Source organism: Lontra canadensis, unplaced genomic scaffold, assembly GCF_010015895.1.
Source record: "Lontra canadensis isolate GAN:19392208 unplaced genomic scaffold, GSC_riverotter_1.0 scaffold68, whole genome shotgun sequence".
NCBI classification, from domain to species: domain Eukaryota; kingdom Metazoa; phylum Chordata; class Mammalia; order Carnivora; family Mustelidae; genus Lontra; species Lontra canadensis.
Genome location: NW_022631062.1, coordinates 2,227,314 through 2,250,275, shown reverse-complemented (window position 1 = coordinate 2,250,275; position 22,962 = coordinate 2,227,314).

The following is a 22,962-nucleotide window of genomic DNA, read 5'->3' as shown; positions in this document are numbered from 1 at the left end:
ATTGGCTATCCAGGGTCATGTGCCTATCCCTGAGCCAATCACCATGGCCAGATAGTTTCTGTATTTTTTTTTCTAAGATTTTATTTATTTATTTGACAGACAGAGATCACAAGCAGGCAGAAAGGCAGGCAGAGAGAGAGCAGGAAACAGGCTACCCACAGAGCAGAGAGCCCAACGTGGGGCTGGATCCCAGGACCCTGGGATCATGACCTGAGCTGAAGGCAGAGGCTTTAACCCACTGATCCACCCAGGTGCTCCTAGTTTCTGTTTTCTGATTGGCTATCCTGGGTGCCAATCACCATGGCCAGGTAGGTAACATATTCTGATTGGCTATCCTGGGTCATGTGTCCATCCCTGAACCAATCACCATGACCAGTTGAGTATTGTATTCTGACTGGCTATACTGGGTACCAGTCAACATGGCCAGGTAGGTGGTGTATTCTGATTGGCTGTCCTGGGTCATGTGCCCATCCCTGTTTGTTTGTTTGGGAATGGTTGGGGGGGCGGTAACATGATTAATAGAATGACAGCCTTAACTGAGGAGGAAGGTATAGTTCCTAAAGGAGAAGATGCTAGGAAAAGTAGCATGTCAAGTGCATGTGTACAAGCATTTCCCTGAAAAAAGAAACCTCATTTTGCAAAATAATACACTAAAATTAACAAGACTTATAGAAAAAAAAAGAGAGAGTTGGGGTAGATCACTCAAAACTTTTACAACTTTATTAGCAGAGCATTGAGAAAAGAAAAAAAAAAAAAGAGCATCAGGGGCAATTACTTGAACAGCCCCTACACACATCTTGGTATGCTTAGAGGTTACCTCTGGGGATATTAAAAATGCAAGGAACCAATAGAGAGAAAATTCTGGCTTGGTAGAACTGAGGTGTTGCAGATGGAAGCAGTGTTCTAGGACAGTGGGCTACTATTAAGCTGGTCACAGGAAGAAGCACCATATCTGAAGCAAGAACCCAGCAAGGCTGGGGTGTACTTTTTTGGGAAGGAAGTCCTGGGTAAGAACCCTCACCTTTAATTTTTTTTTTTTTTTTTTTTTTTTTTTTTTTTTTTATGTAAAGATTGAGAGGCGCCTGACTGGGGCGGCTGGGTGGCTCAGTGGGTTAAGCGTCTGTCTTTGGCTGAGGTCATGATCTCAGGGTCCTGGGATGGAGCCCTGCATCAGGCTCTGCGCTCAGCGGGGAGTCTGCTTCTCCCTCTCCCTCTGTGCGTGCACATGCTGCCAAAAACTAACCACTTTCAAGCATACAGTTTAGTGGCATTTCATGACTCTTAGGGGCTCTATCTCAGGACTGTCAGGCTGAAGGTGGGCTGAATTTGGAGGAATAAGGAGAAAGTTAGACCTTGAGATATCCCCTCACCCCCAACCCCCATAGCACACGTTGGGGGTTAAGATGCAACAGCGAGACTCTCTGGTCTCAGATGTGAATTGACCTCATGGTGGTTGACCTGAATGTGGATTTCAAAGGAGACTCTTTGCTGGGGATGCAGGGAGATTTGAGATGCCATTCAGACAGGTGGTGGCTAACCACCCGCTTCTCTCTGTCCTTCCCTCCTCCCCTCTGAATGGACCTGTAAGAGGATGTTGTGCAATGTTGTGCACTGTCACCACTATCTAGATCCAGAACTTTTCATCACCCCACAAGAAAATCTCATTCCTATTAAGCAGGTACCCCCAATTTCCCTTCCAGCCTCTGACAACCATCTGTCCACTTTCTGTCTGTATGGATTTGGCTACATTTCATATAAATGGAATCATCCAGTATGCAACCTATTGTGACTGGCTCCTTCCATTTAGCTAGCTTAACATTTTGGGGTCCATCCCTGTTGTAGCATGTGTCAGGACTTCATTCCCTCTTATGGCCGAATCACATTCCATTGTGTGGCTAGATCCCGTTTTGTTTATTCATTCATCCATTGATGGACATTTGGACCGCTTCCCCTTTTGGCTGTCTTCAACAGTGCTGTGTGAACATTCGTGTACAAGTATTTGTTCATCTATTTTCAAGTCTTCAAGGAGCCCGTTCACTTTTCAGTGTAGAGCAGCTCTGTATTTTGGTGCGTGATAGAGGACAATAGGCTCCTATTTCACGAGAGAGGCAAGCCCCAAATGGGCGCTTTAGTGCCATGCTTGCCCTTACAAGTATGGTCCCATTTTTTGGTCCTCTTTTAGGGGGGGTCTCATGTCATTATCCTTCTGCAAAAGTCCAAATGGCTACCATGGAGATGTTTTATGGCCCAGCTCATCTTCTGTAACTGAAGGCTAGGGACCCTGCCCAGCTCTCACCTTGGAGGAGAAACTCATCCCTGGTGAAGGACCTATAGTTACAACGAATACAGTGTTGAGGGGAAGGGTTTGGGGGTTTCTTCACTTCCTTACAACCTCCTGTTTCTTCAGAAGGATAAAAAAGAGGCTTGTTAATAGAAAAAGCCACCAGATATTAGACAACAGCTAAGAAAATATGTTCCGAGGGTGATATTGTTAACAGTTGAGGAAAACTGTTTCAATCTGATATTGCCATTAGCTGAAGAATCCAGACCCAGCTGTGGTAAGTCACCGTCTCCAGAGTGTGGCAGCGTATGAAGATGACACGGGGTATCTCCAGTAGCTACTGAAAGGAAAGAAACCCACATGGACATGGAAGCTGGGGACTGCCAGTATCCCTTCAGAGACTTGGAGTCATTTCTAGAAGCTCATGCTTCTCTTTGTAGACTGGTTGCCAGGGCTCTTTGTTGTTGGAAAATACTGTCGGTTCTACTCCAGTAAGTGGTTAATGAAAAAGTTGATAACCACAGCGACATTCCCAGATCCCGATCTTTCAGGCTCTCCTCCCAGCCCAAAGCTCTCTGACTAAGCCTTTACTCCCACCTTCTTATGGCTTCTGGAGCTGCTGATGATTAAGGCGGTGCAGGAAGAAATAAAAGAAAGCGCCATTCAGAACACAGCAGCCAGTTCGCTGCTGAGGCTCTCAGGGGCTCTATATGACACAATGCCAAGCTGAAGGTGGGCTGAATTTGGAGGAGTAAGGAGCTTAGTCCTTGCAAATATTACCCACCCACCACCATAGCACACGTTGCAGGTTAAGATGGGACAGCGGAAGCCTCCTGTCTCAGATGTGAACTGACCTCGTGGTTGTTGACCTGAATGTGGATTTCAAAGGAGACCCTTTGCTGGGGACAGTGATGCAGGAAGAGTTGAGAAGCCATTCAGACAGATGGTGGCTAATGCCCTCTTCTCTCTGCCCCTCCCTTCTCCTCTCAGAATGGAGCTGTAAGAGGAACTCCTCTTCCAGCCCCTAGAAACCCAAGGGAGTTGAGACTGGGATCCCCCTGGGACATTTTTCTTCCTCTTTTGTACTAAATAACTATTCTGTGCCTCAGTTTTCCCCTTGGAAATCAGGAAGAACCTTCATTTATAATTATTTAAAATTAGTGAACCGAGTAAGAGTCGAAGAATACCGGCTTGGGTAGGGAAAGACATAGTGACTAAATGGTAGACAAGTATCTCTGTCTTGCTTGTGTGTTGTAAATACACTTGCATTAGGGTCAAGGATAACTACTTGTTTTAAATCATAAAGCATAGGATAAGTTGTTCTACTAAAACTATAAGTGCTATAGATGGAGTATCAGCGATATACAGAATAGTTTGAGATAAAATTGGCAAGCTGCCAGGGCTTAGTCCTATGCCTAGTGCATGATGGGCACAGAAAAAGTGTCAAGTGACTGGCCCCACCCCAATGAGGCAGACAGCTGGGCTAGGTGTTGTGTCTGTCACCCTTACCCGAGGAGTTCCTTGTTGCATATAGGATCACCAACCAGACATGGGGCCTACACCAGAGCTTTCACCAAGAGGCTAGACAGAAGGTAGAAAGGTGAGGACAAGGCGTTTCCACAGCCCCAGCTGGCAATGGCAGTAGTAATTGTGAGAAGCCACACAGAATTCCCTGACAGTGTTTAAAGTCATGGCCTTTGTAGGAAGAGGGGACTGCATTCGAAGCAGTGGGCTCAGTAAGTCATTAGGCCATTCAGTTACCATGTGTAAAATGGGTTTACCAGTGCTAACCTCCAGGGTGGTTTAATGGAGGACATGAATTAATGGACATAGAGTTTAAACCCCTGTGACAGTCTGGGCATGGACAGCGCGCACTCTATGTCCATCACATCATGTCCTCATATTTCAAGGAGGCTCTTCTTTGTTGAGTTTCTGTAGTGGAATAACGGCCCCCAAAGATGTCTGTGTCTGAATCTCTGAAACCTGTGAATATATTACCTTAGAGGACAAAGGGGATTTCTTAGATTATTTAAGATCTTGAGAGGTGGAGATTATCCTGGACCTAGTATAGTCACAAAGGTCCTTTTGCAGGGAAGATAAGGAGAGACTGGAAGATGGAACTCTTTGAAGAAGGATGGAGCCACACACCAAGGAATGCCTGTAGCTTCTAGAAATCAGAGAAGGCAAGGAAATGGATTCACCCCTAGAGCCTCCATAAGGAACAGCCTTGCTGACACCTTGGTCTTGGCCCAGTGGGATCCATGGCAGAGTTCTACTCTACAGAATTAAAAGATAACAAATCTGTGCTCTTTTCAGCCACTAAGTCTGTGATAATTTGTTACAGCAGCCATAGGAAACCAATACAGTCTCTAAGGCAAAACCAGTGTGATTGGCTAGGATTCCAATTCTTGAATACATTGCCATCACCATTTCAGGTTCCCCAGGGGAGTACACAGAGAGGATATTGCAAACAAGTAGATAATGTTTTTTACTAGCTACGCTACAGCCCTACACCTCTGGGTGGGAACTCCGGCTTTGGCCAGCTTGTCCAGGCTCTGGGTGGCCCTTCAAAGAGTTGAGTAATCTTGAAGATAAGGCTCTAAAGCAATCGGTGTAGAGTTGGCCTTTCAAGGGCCCTGCTTTGCCTACAGCTTTGACTTTCCATTTTCACTTGCTGAGAAGGTCATTCAAATTGAGACACTTGAGAGGCAAATTATTTCTGACCTTCTCTGAAAAGATACTTTCCTGATACCGAAACTTATAATGATCTAATATATCACTGAATCTTCTGAAAGCATGTTAGGGTAGAAAATTCTTCTGGGAACCCTAGGATACTATTAAGGTAACTTAACCCTTATGTTGGGAGCGTTTGCTTGGATATAATTTATGGAATGAATCGTGGATGCACTCCAGAGAATGCTAAACATGAACAGGATTGTAGTCATTTCTGTATACTTAATCTCTTGCTGACCTAGGCAATATATTTTGAATATAGACCTATGATACACACTTTAATATTTTATTAATTGGATTCTTCCAAGAAACCATGTGCCAAATACAAACACTTAGAAAAAAACAGATTGTTAGCAAATGGAATTTAGAGTACCATATGTTTAGTATGTAGAAAGCTGACAGCCATGCTAGCATGGTCATTTATTACTCACTGAATTTGCTTAAATAGTCTTTGGATCCAATGCTACACACACAGTGGGCTCATAGTAGTCATAAATTATAGATATTTAAAACGTCTATGCTTCCATCACTCTCTGGCTTTATGAATATGGAGACTTCAACATAAGCATAACCAAGTGTCTGACTTTCCAGGCCCTTTGCAATAGATCAGAGACCAAGCCCATGCCTAGTTTAGCAATATTCAAGGGATGCACAATGCTAAAAGCAAGACATATAAATTCACAATTAAAGCCAAATTTTTTTCCCTAATTCATCATCTCACATCAATATGGTAGCTTGTGAGTTGTGTTTGACACATGTTCTATAACCTATCATCTCCAGCTCTGATGATTTAAATCACTATATCTTAATTACTCAGAATCATCTTCTGAATTCAATCAACCAACACAGGCATCCTTATGTAAAAATATGAGTGTTTAAAGTATAGTTGGGAAATGAAAATATAGGCAGAGAAAAATCTCAAGGTACTATATATTATCAAGTGAGTGGAACAGATAATAATGTGGCTACAAAATAAAGATGATATTTTCTTTGACAGCAGTGATCTGATTTGGCCATAATTTTTTAAACAACTTTATTGAGATGTAATTCACATACCATACTAGCCTCCCATTTAAGAGTATACAATTCACTGATCGTTAGCATATGCACACGGTTGTGCAACCGTCCCCACAATTTGAGAACATTTTTTTCAGTCCTAAAAGAAACGCTGTACCTATTACCAGTCACTCCTCATTGCCCCCATTCCTTCAATCCCACCCCAGACCTAAGCAACAACTAATCTACTTTCTAGCTCTATAGATTTGCCTTTTCTGAACACTTCATATAAATGGAATCATATAATATGTGACATTTTGTGTTTATCCATTCGTGGGTTGATGGCCATTTGGGGTGTTTCTACTTTTAGTTACTCTGAATAATGCTGCCATGAGCATAAGTGTACAAGTGATCGTATGGACGTACTTTTTCATTTCTCTTCGGTCTATACCTGGGAGTGGAATTGCTGGGTTATGTGGTAACTCTAGGTCTACCCTTTTGAAGAACTACTAGATTGTTTTCCCGAAGTGATTGCACCATTTTCCATTCCCACCAACACCGTATGAGGGAATGTCTTGTGCAGGAGAGAGGGACAGATGTTAGAAGCATTGCATGTGGGTCAGTAATCACATTGGGATGCTGGTTTCACATGAGGGGTGACAAGTAGAGGCTAAGGTGATCCTGAGAGTGACAGCCTGGGTCCCTGGGAAAATTCTGGTGTCCTAAGAGAAGTAAGGAAGTTAGGCGGAGTAGCTATTTTGTGGGCTGGATAAAGGACAGGGTGATTTTCATATAATAGATGTCAAGTGTGGTGGTGTGTTAGACAATAGGAGGAATGGAATATGGAGAGAGGTATTGGCTAGAACAGGGGTCTACAAACTCTGGCCCACAGACCAAATCTGGATCACATTCTGCTTTCATGAAGGTACATGAAGAGTAGTTTTTACATCTTCAAATGGTTGAGGAAAAAAGTCTGAAGAAAAATAGCATTTTGTGATAAGTGAAAATTACATGAAATTCACATTTCGGTGTTCATAAATATGGTTCTATTGGAAAACAGACATGCTTATTCATTTACATGTCGTTTCTGGCTGCTTTCATACTGCAAAGACAGAGTTGAGCAGTTTCAACAGAGACCGTATGTCCTACAAAGCATAAAATATTTATTATCTGACCTTTGGCAGGAAAAGTTTGCCGATCCTTGGGTTAAAGAGAAATTGGGGAGGTGTGGCCTCCTAATTGTGAAACCTACAGCTGGAAGAGTGAGAGTGACCCCAAGTTGAGAAGGTGTAGAGGGAAAAGCAAGCTGGGGCCAGTCCTTGGGACTGCTTCTATTTAGGGAGCAGAGGGAGGTAGGAGAATCTGTGAAGAGAACAGGTAAATAAGTTTAAGTACACCTCAACTTAATTGAGCATGTCAACTCCCAGACTATTTTATTCCTCGGTATTTTAAACACATTCCCAAGAGGAAGATCAATGAATAAGGTTGCAAGCTGGAGGAGCCATTCAGCTGGACTCAGGACGAGCCTGTAACAAGGAGACATTTGTCTTCAGCAAATCCCCACCTCCCCTCTTTTCCTTCCTTCTCCCTCAACACCGCGAGTTGTCTCATTCCCACCTTGTTCTGGGAAGGCCTGGCTACTCACTAACTCTCTCAGGAAGGGGTATGAGGAAGTATATCCCACTGAGGCAGATGTTTGATAAAAGCTCAAAGAGCTATTCCTGCCCTACCATTTGGATCTCAGTAGGGGAACTTTTAAGACACTGTAAGGACTCTCAACTCTGGAAATTTTAGGCACTGTGAAGGGGTAAATAGGGAGTTGTGTAAGAATACGGTATCTGGCAGACGGGGTTTCACAAGTGAAACCAATTTTTTTTTTGCACTGTTGCACCAACCAGGCCAGTGGTGAGTGCTAGCCATGTAGCTGTTGAACCCGCAAGATTGCCAAGTGGCTTTGGGTAAGTCACTTTAATACTCTGCTCTGGTGACTCATGTGGAGGTAGGGAATAAATTCTAAGTCACTTTATAAAATAAATAAATAAATAAATAAATAAATTTGTTTATTTTGAAGATTTATTTATTGATTTTAGAGAGTGAGCAAGCACTGGGGGAGGGGCAAAAGGAGAATGAGAGAGAATCGGGCCACTGCTGAGCGTGGAGCCCAACACAGGGCTCAATATCACGACCCCAAGATCAAGACCTGAGCTGAAACCAAGAGTTGGACTTTTGTTTTGTTTTGTTTTGTTTTTAAGATTTTTATTTATTTATCTGACAGAGAGAACAGGAAGCCATTCCTAGGAGTTGCCTCTCCCTCCCACCCCTGAATACACGGTAGGGCAACAGCTGTGGCTGACTGCCCAGGCCCAGAACCACGAGTACTAGCCTGTGCCCTTGAAAGCAGGAAACACATTGTGTTCATGGACTCTGATCTTTGGGAGCAAACACCACAACTCTTATAGGAGGCCCTTGTGGGCCCAGAGTCAGTAGATCATCGGCTCTCTCCAATCATTGCTCCATCTTATGTTTGTTTCTGGGGCTATTCAGGAAGTACCAGCTGGGGCCAGTCACCCCATGAAGTACATATGTAATAATTTATCCTCTATCCATAAACATATACCCCTGCTCCCTTGGCTTATCTCACCCAAGGGACTAGGAGAGGTTTAGAGGAACAATATTAGCAGAGTTTACAACTTTGCTTGGGGGAAATCAGACCCTGATTCTCCCTTGAACCCCTGACTACCCAAATTAGTATAGACTCTGTACCCTTCTGAGTGTGTGCCCATGGCAAGTTGACTGGTGACTGGTAGTTGATGAACACGTCTGAAGGTCTATCCAATATGGAGCCATCAAAAGCTTCATAATACATTGCAACGGCTGAGCTGGGAATGATCTCAGCAAGCATCTGGTCCACTAAGCATTGACTCCCTCCCTTTTAACCCACTGAGCCACCCAGGCGCCCCGACTCCCTCCCTTTTATAGAGAAGGAAATTTAGGGTACCTGGGGGGCTCAGTCAGTTAAGCATCCCACTCTTGATTGCCGCTCACAGCGTGATCTCAGGGTCATGAGATCGAGCCTCGTTTTGGGCTCTGTGCTCAGTGCAGTGTCTGCTTACATTTCTCTCACTGTCTCTCTCTCCCTCTGCCCCTCCCCACCTCTAACATAAATAAATATTTGTATATAGGGAAACTAAAGCCCTAAGAATTTAAGTGATTGTAAAGGGTAATAGTTGAGACAAAACTTGGAACAGAATTCACAGCACCTTGACTCACAATCCAAACTGTCTTTCTACCAATCCCAGCTGAATTAATGAATATAAAAAACTTTTTTTGACCCTGGGATCATGACCTGAGCTGAAGGCAGATGCTTAACAATAGAGCCACCCAGGCATGCCAATATAAAAACCTTTGTAAATAAAATTATAACACCGATGAAGATGGTAACCACCATTACTTATAGCTACTAATCATAAATCATCTGTCCTTCAAGATGAGGATCTTGACAGATACACTTGTAATCCTGTACTAAGAAACAAGCTCTCTGAGACCCAAGGAGTCGCCAAAGGCCCACATCTGGAGACATGAGGGAATGAGCAAAGGGGATGCTGTGGAACATAATTTTGCTGGCAGATATTGACAAGAAATCTTTAGTAAAAACCTCTCTGATGCTGTGTGATTTTATGTTTTTGTTTTAATGATACTAAGAGAAGCAACTTCTTGATTGCAAGGAATTTTTTTTTTTAAATATTTTATTTATTTATTTGACAGAGATCACAAGTAGGCAGAGAGGCAGGCAGAGAGAGAGAGAGGAGGAAGCAGGCTCCCTGCTAAGCAGAGAGCCTGATGCGGGGCTCGATCCCAGGACCCTGAGATCATGACCTGAGCTGAAGGCAGAGGCTTAAACCACTGAGCCACCCAGGTGCCCCGCAAGGAATTTTTTTTTACAAAGAATAAAAAATTCCCATGCACCACCCTGCCTAGAGTAGGGGCCAAGGGCAGCCTGCCCCAAATGTGCCACTTCGGTATATTGATTATTTTAAATAAGTGACCTAAGGGGCAGCCTGCCCAAAAAGGACTCTCAGACCGTCTTCTTCCCCCACCCCCAAAGCAGGAAATGAATCTCCACTGTAAAAATTGCCCTCCCTGTACCAGGAGTTAAAGAGATATCCTTATCACCAGAGATAAGGAATTTACAGCTGACAAGGCTATATAAACAATCCTTATTACTTCTTACTAATTTATTACTCCAGCCCAAATTCTGTTTGGAATTCCTTAATAATGGAAGCTGTCAAAGTTAGGTTTGTTTGTTTCTTTTCTTCCTTTCTTTCTTTCTTTTTTAATCCTGTCAATTCCTCACAGATTTATGGTCTCTTTGTAAAAACATACAAAAACTGCGTGCCTTGGTCACGTCTCTAGGATTCAATTTCATTGTTAGGCCTCTGTAGGCACATAATAAAACTTTGGTTTATTTGCCTGTTAATTTGTCTTTTGTCAATCTAATTCCTAAACCAGCTGGAAGAGGCTTAGATAGAAGTAGAAAATTTCTTCCACCCTACACTAGAAAAGCCAGAAGGCACCCTGGGTTAGAAGTTTTAAGTTAGAGAAGAAGAGCCTGGGGGGCTCAGATGGTTAAGTGTCTGCCTTCAGCTCAGGACATGATCTTGGGGTCCCGCAAATGAACCCGGCATTTGGTTCTCTGCTCTGTGGGGAATCTGCCTCACCCCAACCCAGCCCCACCCTGCTTGTGCTCTCTCAAGTAAATAAATACAATCTTAAAAAGAGTCAAAACATTAGAAACTAAGTGACAATGCAAACTTTGTATGACAGGCCATGGGCTCTGCAACTAGATAAGGAAAGAGAAGTAGCTGGGTAGAAAGAGCTGTGTGGGTAACAGGAGGGTGGAAGGATGGATGGATGGACAGATGGGTGGGAAGGAAGGAAAGCAGGAAGGAAGACACCAGGTTAAAATGCATGTTATGGCCTATCTGTTGGTGGCAATTTTCATTTCCCAAGTTTTACTTCTCTGTATTTTAGAAATTCTTGTGCTTTCTTATAATCAGTAAACAACAGCAATAGCAACTCTGAAATAGCTGCAGTTTGGTAAAGGGCTTGGTTGACAGTGACAAACACAGACCTCTTGAAATTTCCATCCAGGCTTGCCAGAAGTTCTACCTTCCCTGGGGCTCCTTTCTGTCCCGCATCCGCATCGAGGTTTCAAGAAATGCCACTAGATGATGTCCAGACCACATCTAAGACAGGACCCCATACTCTTAAACTTTTCTCTCATCCTTTCAGCTACTTGGACCTGCTGGAGATAAAACGATGACCAATCTGCTGTGTTGTTGGCCATTAGATTTGGTGGGGGCAGTCCCGTGCCCCAGTTCCGGCATTTGGTTTTCATTGTACCGGTTCAACTCCCCTGGTTTTCGGTTTTCATTGTACCAGTTCAACATCATTAAAATGAAGACCTTCACTCAGTGCCCCCCAGGTTAACTTCAGGGCAGGGACTGAAGAATCTGAAACCATCTGACAAACCTAATTTGAATCACAAAGAGCTCTTGGCCCTCAGAAATAGCTGTTTTGATATGTTAATCATCTAGCTATTAGGATCTCTCCATTTGCTGTATTATCTTTTATGGACTGATTGCTTAACAAAATTCTTCTACAGTACTTCCTTAGTATTTTTTTTTAACTCTACAGTACTCTTAAGGCTAAAATATATGATATCTGTCCCAGCCACCAAACACATCAGGAAATCATGCACTTGGACTCTAAAGAATGTGAAAACAGGAGAATGAAGGTTTTCATGACATTTGGATATAGTCCATTTTTAAACCCAGATCAAAGAAAGGCTACTTATCCCAGGAAACATACATGTTACCCAGCATGTTCTGGAAAATTAATTCTAGGGTTTTGGAAACGCTTAGGTGGGATGGTAGGAATCTCTAAGAAGTATGAGCTATCATTTTTTAACTTCTGTAGAATTTATGACAGTTGTGTTTAATTTTGTTTGGTTTCAGAGACTGAAACAATAGATATTTTCATTTCTAAACATGTGTTTTGCTCTTCACTGTGTGCTTGGAAATTTTCTATTGTAATAAGGGAATTAAAGGTGAATATGATCTGGCCCAGTGTGTGGCACATTATAGAGACACAATAAATCATTGTTCAATGAGTGAATGACAAAATCTGGTCTTGTTCACACAAGATTGAACGTGTTACCCACCCTATTCAGAGTAGGGCTTCAAGATTTGTACATCAGGTTCCTGGCAGTGTCACAAGCCACCTAATTTCTTATAGAAGATCATCTAACTATAGTCATTGCTCAATTATGGTGTAATAAATGAGTGTCTGTGATAAGAGATTTTAATGTAATAACAGTAATAATATCATCGAGCATTTATCAAATACTTACTTCTTGGAAAGTACAGTTCCAGGTTTCCTTTCTATCTCATGTAACCTTCCCAATACATGTATTTGTTGTTGTGGTTACAGATGAGGAAGTTGTAGCTACAGATGGGTTAAGTGACTTCTTAACACCCAGCATGACAAAGTGTTATAGAAGAACTCTGTCCATCAAGTGGAAAATGGACTAGCATTCTAGGAGACTGGGGGCGAGGCGAGCAGCATTGTGACTAAGGCAGGAGTGCAGGGGACAGAGCAGAAGAATCTAAAGAGAGAGCTTCAAGAAAATGGGGCTGATTCAAGCAAGAATCCCAACAGAATTTGGTAAATCCATTGAAAGGAGAAGAGGAAATATCTAACATTACTTCAAGGTGTTTAGGGTGAATGCCTGGATAGTAGTGGCACCACTTTTTGAGAACATTGGATAGGACGGGTGGGAGGAGGGAGTTTGGGGATGATGGGCACAGGGTGGCAAGGAACCTGGTTTGGAAGGAATGTCTCTGGGAGTGATTCTCCAATGAAGAGGCGGGACGCACAGAATGCAATGGGAATGCAGAGCTGGGGGATGAGGGCCATATTGCCTACAGAGCGAGAGTTCTCTGATCCTAAGTAGCCTCTCCATCAGGAAGTAGAAGACCGTCAAGTCTACTAGATTGTGGGGTTTAAAAAAAAAAAAAAAATTAACTTTCAGTGACTCTAGGTCAGCAACCAAACTGAATGCTAGAATTCAGTGCCTTTCTACCCACTCCTATTCAGAAACAATGAGCTGCTTTCCATCAGCCTGGAGTCACACAAAAGCCTTTCCTGGTGGTTTTGTCTGGAATGTTTATGCAATTCCTTCTCTGAAACATCCACTCTCCCAGATAGGAATGAAATTTCTCTCCCGAGGGAAAGGAGAGTTTTAACCTCCCGAGGTCTGCCTGCTGGCTACTCTGTGTCCCCAGCCCCTTTGCTGCTACATTATGGTATCCTGTAATTTGGACTTAAATTTAAAATTACAGCGTAGGTTGCAGCTGCAGCCTGGGGCTTTGTGCAAAGCCTGGCACTCGGGCCCTTTTCTCCATGACATCATCGGCCTTCTAATTACAGAGAGCTTCGCTTTTATTTAAGACAAGTGACAAAAAAGAACAATGGGTACTGACAATAGTGAAGCCTTGGTGCAGAGCAGTCAAATGCCAGCCTTGGGTGGGCAGAGCGCCGTACCCCACCAGGGGCTCTCCAGAAGGAACAGTTTTCCTTCCTCCAGTCTAAAGGCCCAAAAGCCTGGTTTTGACCCTCTGTGCATCGTGGTGCATTCTGGCTCCTACTGGAGCCGAAACTTCCTGAAGTCCCCTGGGGGCAGCTGTTTCTCATTAAGAAGAACCCATCCCTGACGAAGGTGACAGTGTTTCCAGCCAAGCCTGTGCCCACTCCCTCTGCAGTGAACTTGTGAACCCTTGGACTTCCTGCTCCGAGAGGAAGTCTGTCCTCTGAAATGCTCTGATGTTTGCCCTCTTTACCCAGCCTTTCTGTTGACCATGGAGACTTTCCAGAATTCTCATTCATTCTGCAACTACCCCACTCTCTCAGCAATGGCAAATGAGAGAGGAAAAACCCACTGGTATTTTTACAATCCATTTAAAGATATAGCAAGCCAGGCATTCACAGCTGAATTTCTACATAACTCCGGGGTTTATAGGGAGACCAGATGTCAGTTTGGGGCAAATATTTTTGGTGTGCTTCACACTATGATATAATAGCAAGGCCATCAAAAGGTTAAAATACCTTCATTTGTGTCTTGGGTGGGCATAAGAAATCTTCTGTCTCCAAAAATTCCTTACTGTGTAGCTTGTGGTTTACTCCCCTCACTGTCCACCCCCATTGCATCTCCCTGCAGGAATCTTCTGTGGAATGATCAGTTAATGAGGTCACAAGAAATCTAGCTGGATTTATGGCTTTCTCTGAATCAGGAGATGAGGCCTTCTCCCAGCAAAGAATAAGTGACTCTAAATAAATAAAGTCTTAAAAAAAAAAAAAAAAAAAAAAAAGAATAAGTGACTGAAGATAGGGAGCACAAATTGAGAATAAGTAAGGAATTTTCTGTTGACAGACACAAGAATTTATCAATTTGAGGAACAGTTATCCTTTTAAAGCTCTCAGAGCATCCTTCCCATCTCGGGGAACCTGGGTGGCTCAGTCAGCTAAGCATGTGCCTTCAGCTCAGGTCATTAACCCTGAGGTCCTAGCTTTGAACCCCACATTGGGCTCCCTGCTCAGTGGTGAGTCTGCTTCTTCCTCTCTCTCTGATGCTTCCCCTACTTGTGCTTGCTCCTGCTCTCTCTCTCTGTTGAGTAAATACATAAAAATCCTAAAAAAAATAAATTCCCATCTGGCTTGGGATAGTATGGACTGTTTTTATTTGTTTGCTACAAAATAATTTAGATATGTCTGAGTTTTTAATATGCCTCAAATACTTGGATAAAAATGCAGAATGTGACAAGGTTGAAGATGCTATAAATTATTTCCAGTGAAGGAAAACAGAAGAATAGGTGAACACTAGTTCAAAGGAAAAGATATATGGGGTTCTTTACAACACACAACATCTAAGAATCCTCTGATGATGTCTTCTGAGAAAGGAAGATATTTATGAATAAGATACTTATTACAATTTATGAAATTGTAATAAAAGTATTACTCTATGGTATACAAGGATAGAGAGAGAGATGACTGTTTCCACGGCGCCTCAGGGGAGTCAGTGGAAGTGTTTGGGCTAAACAATGGATGAATAGGGTTTGCCAAAAGGCCACTGGGTGAGGGAGAATTCCCTGCAGAGGGGAAAACATATACCAAGACATAAAACTATGAAGAAGCAGGACGTGTTCAGGGAAAGCCTAGAATTTGAAATGGCTTCAGCACAAGGTATGTGGAAGTTGGCTGTGAAGGGCCATGTTGAATTTTATCCATTGGTCAACCAATAATGGTTGGGGTTGTTTTTTCCTATATAGGTCAATCAGGCATATCTATATTTCTTTGGGTTTTAATTTCAGTGAATCACTGAGAATGAACAGAATAAAAAGTCATGGGGATGTATTTAAAAATCAAATGGTATTATAGAACTTAGGAGACAAAGAAGAGTTCCTTGCCCAGCCCTTCCACATCCTCAGTCTTATCCCTACAAGCAACCATATTCAACTCTTCTGGCTCTTTCTTCTCTTGTATCCACCTTCCACCAAATGCTTAATCCTTGTCTGTCATAGTAGGAAGTCAGAATAATGTGTCTAAAAATCAGCCTCCTTCATTATATCATCCTAACATTATACATCCTATAACATTATACCATCCTAACAATGGTATCACAGTTTTTAGTTCAGTCTGTAATAATACCGTTAGAATATGATATATCATATATATATTTAATGTAAAATAAACATACATTTGCCCCTTAGAGTCAAAATCACATCATTTTTCACTAGTTCAGTTTTTTATGTACCTATTGCTAATTCTTCTCATTTATTCCAACATATACATGGTCAAAAATACAATATAGCAAATTTATTTATTTGTTTCTCATTTATTTCCTCCCTCCTTGGTGTCATCCTTCCTAGAATCTTTCGTCTTCCTGCTTCAATCTGAACTAGTTGCTTTCTAGACTTGGTGTATGACTGTACTCCTAGGATTGTTTCTTCCTACTCTTCTCTGTTGGATCCCCGGATTCTCTGATCCCATGTGTAGTGGCTTTAAAACATGGCTGCAGATTCTTTGGCACTCTTCCCACCAGTGGCGGTATCCATGTCGTATGTGGGTGGCTTATTACACAGCAAAATATAAACAACAAACCATATTTGCTTTCTTCCTTCCTTCCTCCCTCCCTCCCTTCATCATGTTTGCTTGTTCATTTCCTTCTTTCGGTGGAACGTATGCACCACTGTTTTTCTGAGAAAGCTATGGAAGGTAAATTTTTCAGTGTTTTTCTGTCTGAAAATCTATTTTAACTACTCATTTTTTTTACATTTTCTTTTTTTTTTTAAGATTTTATTTATTTATTTGACAGAGAGAAATCACAAGTAGGCAGAGAGGCAGGCAGAGAGAGAGGGAAGCAGGCTCCCTGCTGAGCAGAGAGCCCGACACGAGGCTCGATCCCAGGACCCTGAGATCATGACCTGAGCCGAAGGTAGAGGCTTAACCCACTGAGCCACCCAGGCGCCCCTTAACTACTCATTTGATTGATGCTTTGACTGGGTATAGAATATCTATTTGACATTTTATGACATTGCTTCTTTGACTTCCGGCATCCTGTGTCCCTACTAAGAACAAGGTCAATTCAATTCTCAGTCCTTTGTTTGTTATCTGCCCCTATCCACTGCTTCCACCAGGAATCTTTTATACTTAAAAAAAAAAAAAAATTCCCAGTGGTAGGGAATTTCACAATGCCTAGTTATCCCTCATGTTTCTTATTTATTTTTGCTCTATTTATTTATTTTGCTCTCAGTTTTGATCTGGACACCTTTCTATTTTAGAATATATTCACATGTTATTTTATGATTTCCCTCCTCTGTTTTCCCTGTTCTTTCTTTCTGGAACTTCTATGTATTAGATAGTGGTCCTGCTAGACAGATTTTTCTTCATCTTTCTCTCACATTCTCCATTTGTTAGTGTTTTATTCCCCTTTGGGCTACTTAGTTGTGGCCCATACACTGTAGTGTATGGGGCACTAGATAGCATCAATGGTTTTCCACGAGACCGTTTGGTAGGACAGTATGGCTGGGAGGTCACTGTTACCAGCTGAACCTCTTACTTAGTTCTACATCTGGACTATAGGAACATTTTTTTCTGTTCCTTCTAATATGTCATGCTAATGTTTCACATAAAATCTTATTTAATATTTACTATCCCTTATGATTCTAAGAAAATTAATTTTAATTTCTTTCAACTTTTTCTTCTTTGTGATTTATCTTTGTCTCCTACAAGCTCCTTTACTTGTGTGCTCTGCTGGAAGAGGCTGCTCTTCCAGCCTCCAGCCATTCAATTTCTGTCCTTCATATCACAGGCTTTTCTTGGTTATGTGTTCAGGTTTATGGCTAATGCATGAAAAGTAAAATGAGAAGCTTCATGAGCAGGGATGGGGCTTGATGACAGTTAACTTTCACTGTGGGTGTGCAGTGATTTTCTATTGAGTTAGAGTTGATGTTGGTGGATCTCTAGGTATTAGTATCTATAGATTTAGGATTTATAAATAATTATTTATAGATCTATGAGACATTTGCTTTCTTCTGTTATCACCCACAATGTGTTATCCAACTTACAAAAAAATGTTAGTTTCTGTAGGAACGAGTTATTGCTATAACCACAAACTGCCCCCCCACCCCAGATCCTCAGAAGTAATGGCTTCCAGCAACACTTTTTTTTGCTCTAAGTTACATGGGGCTGTTGCAGTTCCATGAGGGTTCTGCTGGGCTTGGCTTCATGTATTTTTAAAATCTGGGACTCAGACTTATGAGCAGATACCATCTGGGGAATTTTGTGTTCCTAGTGAAGGACAGAATCAGAATGAAAAGACCTGAACCCCAGAAGGACGCTAAGGCTTCTGTTCAGACATGTGTTAGGATTTATTTGCTCACATTGCAGTGGCCAAAGCAAGGCAAATGGCTGTGCCCAAGGGACATGGGGTGAAGTTTTTCTACCTATAAGAAAGCAGTGCAGGTACAGGCAGAGACCAAATAAGCGTGAACAAATAATAAAATCTATCACGGTATCTCACGTTGATGGGTTTCACTCTTCCGGTTTTCTGTATCTTTCGGAGTTTTACTCTTTTCGTCTCTTACTATCATTTTAATGGGCTTGTGGGAGTATCAGAGAGCAATGTAGGTGTTTAGGCTTAAATGTTTAACTAACAAATCTCTTGGTAAATTCGAGGTGCTATTAGTGTTGTTGGACCCAACTTAGTGTTTGTCAGAAACTCTTATGTGAAAGGGTGGAAGTAAGCATCAACATTCATATTTGTTTGGTTGAAATTCTGAGGAGAAAACCGCATACAAAACAGAACACAGTATTTACCTGGGGGTGGCAGTGGGCGTCTGAACTGGATACGGCAGACAGGAATGCTGGGGACCTTTCCACTGCATGACAATGATACATTCTTGTTTTTCTACCATGTGAATGCATTCCCTCCTCAGAAAGTGTTATTTACCAGTAAATTCTAGCAATGCTAAACCTTAGGAGAATCAACATACATTTTTAATATTGTTAAGGCTAAACAAGCAAATCAAACTGGGTCTTTTCCCAAAAACCATGAACAATGTAATATCTTTCTTTTACCTACCTGAGTCCAGGTGCCTAATACTCAAGATGAAAGTGTTTTATTTAAGCTCAACTGTCCCTCCTCTTCCCTATTGTTATACTTGGAATTCCTGGTGGGTGAATAATAGATTTTCAGGTCAGAGTAGAGAAGTAAATCTTTCCCTAAACTAACTCTCAATCTCTGTTTGAAAGTAGGCTTTAAAAATTCATATAGTGCCATTCTTCTAAGTGAAAAAATGTGAGAGAAAAATCCAGAAAGAGAAAAAAAAAGAGAAAGAAACCTGTTTTATTGTTTCTAGTACACTAGCGGGGAGCACTAGAAGGCAAGGGGAACTTGGGGAAAAGACTCACTTCCAATGTCTTTTTCTGAAGACTTTCTTAACCTATCCTCTACCCACTCCTGCCCCAGGAGAACTAATATTTTGTGTCTCTGCAACAGCACAGCTTTGTTTCTGCACTAAAGCCTTCATAAATCTCTAATGAGATCATTGATCTGTATGTCTCTCTCTACTGGAGTGTGCTTCTTATGGCTGCATAATGCTAGGACCTAGCTTGGTGCCTGGCACTTAATCAAATGTCAGTGAATCATTAATGAATTAGTATACACTATATATTTTTTTCAGAATCCAATCTATTAAAACGAATAAAATACTAACAAAGGAAACCACTGTCTTTTTGTTTCATGATGCTTTAAAGTGCCAATGCTAACTTTTATTTAAAAAAAAATCCATTTCATTTCTCCTTTGTGTTTTCTGTTTTATTTATTAATTTTTTTAAAGATTTTATTTCTAAGTCATCTCTATGCCCAAGATGGGATCCGAATTCACAATCCTGAGATCTAGAATCACACACTCTGTTGACTGAACCAGCTGGGGACCCCTCTTTCTAGCTGTTTTGTTTTTGCTGAATAACCACAGGAAATCAATGTCATTGATGCATTCTTCAAAATAAAATTTGTTTTAGATTCTAAAAATAATGCATGCTTATTGAACAATACAAAACAAAATATTAAAGTGGTAGAAAGTGCATGAAGTAGAATGTAAATAAACTATGTCATTATCCTACCAAAAAGTAAACAGCTATTAACAGCTGTGGAGACAACTGTAATTAACAGATATACACAAGTTCACACATGCACACACACACGCACACACATAGTGAAAATTAGGAAATAAAAATATAGCCATTAAAATAAAAACTCGGGGCACCTGGGTGGTTCAGTCAGTTAAGCATCTGCCTTTAGCTGGGGCCATGATCCCGGAGTCCTGGGATCGAGTCCTGCATGGGGCTCCTTGCTCAGTAGGGATTCTGCTTCTCCCTTGCTCCTTCCCCTACTCATTCACTCTCTCTTTCAAATAAAAAAAAAAAAATCTAAGAAATAAAATAAGAACTCAATAGATATACTGGCTTTCTGGTTAAATGTAGGAAATTGAACACTCCCATTTACCTCTATCCCTCATAAAACCCTACTAAAATGGAAACTGAAAGACTATTTTTAAAGATAAAAATATATAAGACAGAGAATCGGATGAGAGATGAAAGGGACATTGTAGGGGCGCCTGGGTGGCTCAGTCGGTTACGTATCTGCCTTGAGCTCAGGTCACAATCTCAGGGTCCTGGGATTGAGCCCCTGCATCGGGCTCCTTGCCTGGCGGGAAGCCTGCTTCTCCCTCTCCCTCTGTCCTACCCCTTCCCCTGCCTTGCTCTGCTTGCTCTCTTTCTGTCTCTCTCAAATAAGTAAATAAAATGTTAAAAAAAAAAAAAAGTAAAGGACATTTAGATGGTGAACAAGGGTTACATGAGTGGAAACTGACCTAAAACACCCAAACGCTGGAACCTAAGCTTGGTAGTGGTGCAAGTCCCCAAAGAACATGGCTGTTGTGCGCAAACCCACATGGGCTCCGGGTCCAAGCTACCAGCTACTTCCACAGCTGAAGCTGCAATGCAGCTGAGTGAGAATCCAAAGCCCCTCCCCATCATGGCAGATGATTGTGGGTAAGAACCAGAGGGATTTTGAACTTGGATATCAAGCAGAGCTAAGAAAATGATGGTAAGATACACACACACATACACACACACCACACACACACACACACACACACACACACACATATATTTTTAATAGGGGAGGAGGTTAAACATCTGTGCAGTTATCAGTGACATGTCCAGCTCCCTCTCTCCATACTTGGAGCCCAGAGTTCTGCAAGTGGTACTTGGAGCCCAGAGTTCTGCAAGTGGTATCATATACCCCAGACAAGAAATGAAAGAATTCTTCTCAGGAATCGCTGCAAATACCTCAAGACACTGATTGCAGGGCATTTCACAACTGAGTGAGTCAAAGAGAACATGCTTTATCCAAGTCGGCAAGCAACGGAGAAACTTACTCATCAGCAGATGTTCCACTCTGCCTTGCCCTTGAATATGAGCAGACAGTCAAAGGTCACCAGATATTTGAGGGAAGCCTGTAACATGAAAGTCAGAGACTGCAACAGAAAAGGAACTTGGGAAGAAACAGAGACAGTGCAGGAAGAAGAAAATACCAGTAATAGCAAATCTATAACTAGCGTTGTCAAAGATATAAAAGAAGGTATTACAGTCATGAAGCAAGAACATCACACTATAAAAAAGGAACATTCACCACATGCTTAGAAATTAAAACCAAAAATAAAAAAATAAAAAAATAAAAATAACAGTTAAATTTCTGGCAAATAAAATCAAGGAGGTCTTCCAGAAAGTAGAACAGAAACATAAAGAGATGGCGTGCGGCCGAGAACAGATCAGAACATCAGACAAGCAGTCCAGGAGACGCGCGTTAAACCATGGCCATCCTAGGAACAAAGGACACAGAAAATGTAAGGGAAGAAATCCTCAAGAAAGCATCACACTATTTCTCCCAGAACTCAGAAAATACGTGTCTCAAGATTGAAACGTCTCCCCTAAGTGAGCAGCATAATGAGAGAAAACCCACCCAAACCAGTGCATATGGCTATGAAATTTTAGAACACCAGGATTAAAGAGAGGATTCTAAACATTTCCACACAAAGTTCTAAAATAGGTCATATAAGTGGACAGGGAATAAACAAGACAGTGATCTTCCTCAATAGCAACCCGAGAGACTCTGATGGACCTTCAGAATGCTGTACAGATGTCACTGGTCAAGGACCCCGCCATTAGACAGTCAAGCGTGAGGATGAGAAAAACAGAGTTAGACCTGAAAGTGTTTGAAATTTCACCTTTTCTTTCTTTGAAAGCCACTTGGAAAGAAGCTGCACCAAAATGAGGCAATAAACCAAGAAAGAGGAAGTTATGGAGTTAGAAACCACTGAGCCTGCCCAGGAGGGATGTGAAGGCAGTCCCCCAGGTGATGACGAAATAAGATTCTGGGATGGTGATGTGCCGAGGACCACAGGGTGACAGTCCACGCTGATGGCTGGTACTCCATGTTTGAACTTACTGAGAGAAGAGTCATCTCCTAGCAGAGGTCTGAGGGGACAAATCAGTGGCAGATACACGTACTTTCTTCTTTGGTTTTGTCAAAGCAGCACAAAGCTACAGGTAGATAGTTAATTAAAAACATCACTTCTCTTTTCTCATCCTACATGCTCTGCCAGAGGCAGCCATTTTCTCCCTTCTTCCCTCCCACCCTCTCGCCATCTTTCTCTCTCTCTCTCTTTCTCTTTCTTTCTTTCTGTTTTATTTATTTGAGAGAGACAGTACACATGTGAGTATGCAGGGAGGGGCAGAGGGAGAGGGAGAGAATCTCAAGCAAACTCTAGGCTGAGTATGGAGCTGGACTCAAGGCTCGATCTTGACCCCGAGATCATGACCTTAGCCGAAATCAAGAGTCAGACACCTGGGGTGCCTGGGTGGCTCGGTTAGTTGGATGTCTGCCTTCGGCCCAGGTCGTGATCCTGGCTTCCTGGGATTGAGCCCCACATGGGCCTCCCTTTAAGGAGCCTGCTTCTCTCTCCCTCTACTGCTCCCCCTGCTTATGTTCTCTTTTTGTCTCTATCAAATAAATAAAATCTAAAAAAAAACAAAAAGTGTAGGATGCTTAACTGACTGAGCCACCCGGGCACCCAGCCCTTTTTATGTCTTTCAGCGGTTTCCTCTGCTATTTAATTCCTCGTTGCCAATAAAAGACAAAATCCCAATTATTTGCTGTTAGTTATTATTCAGCTTTAAGTATTATCCGTTCATTTTCCAATAAGAAAATTCTCTGTTCCTCTCCTATCCTCCTAACATAATTACATGGTAATTTCTTATCCATCCAT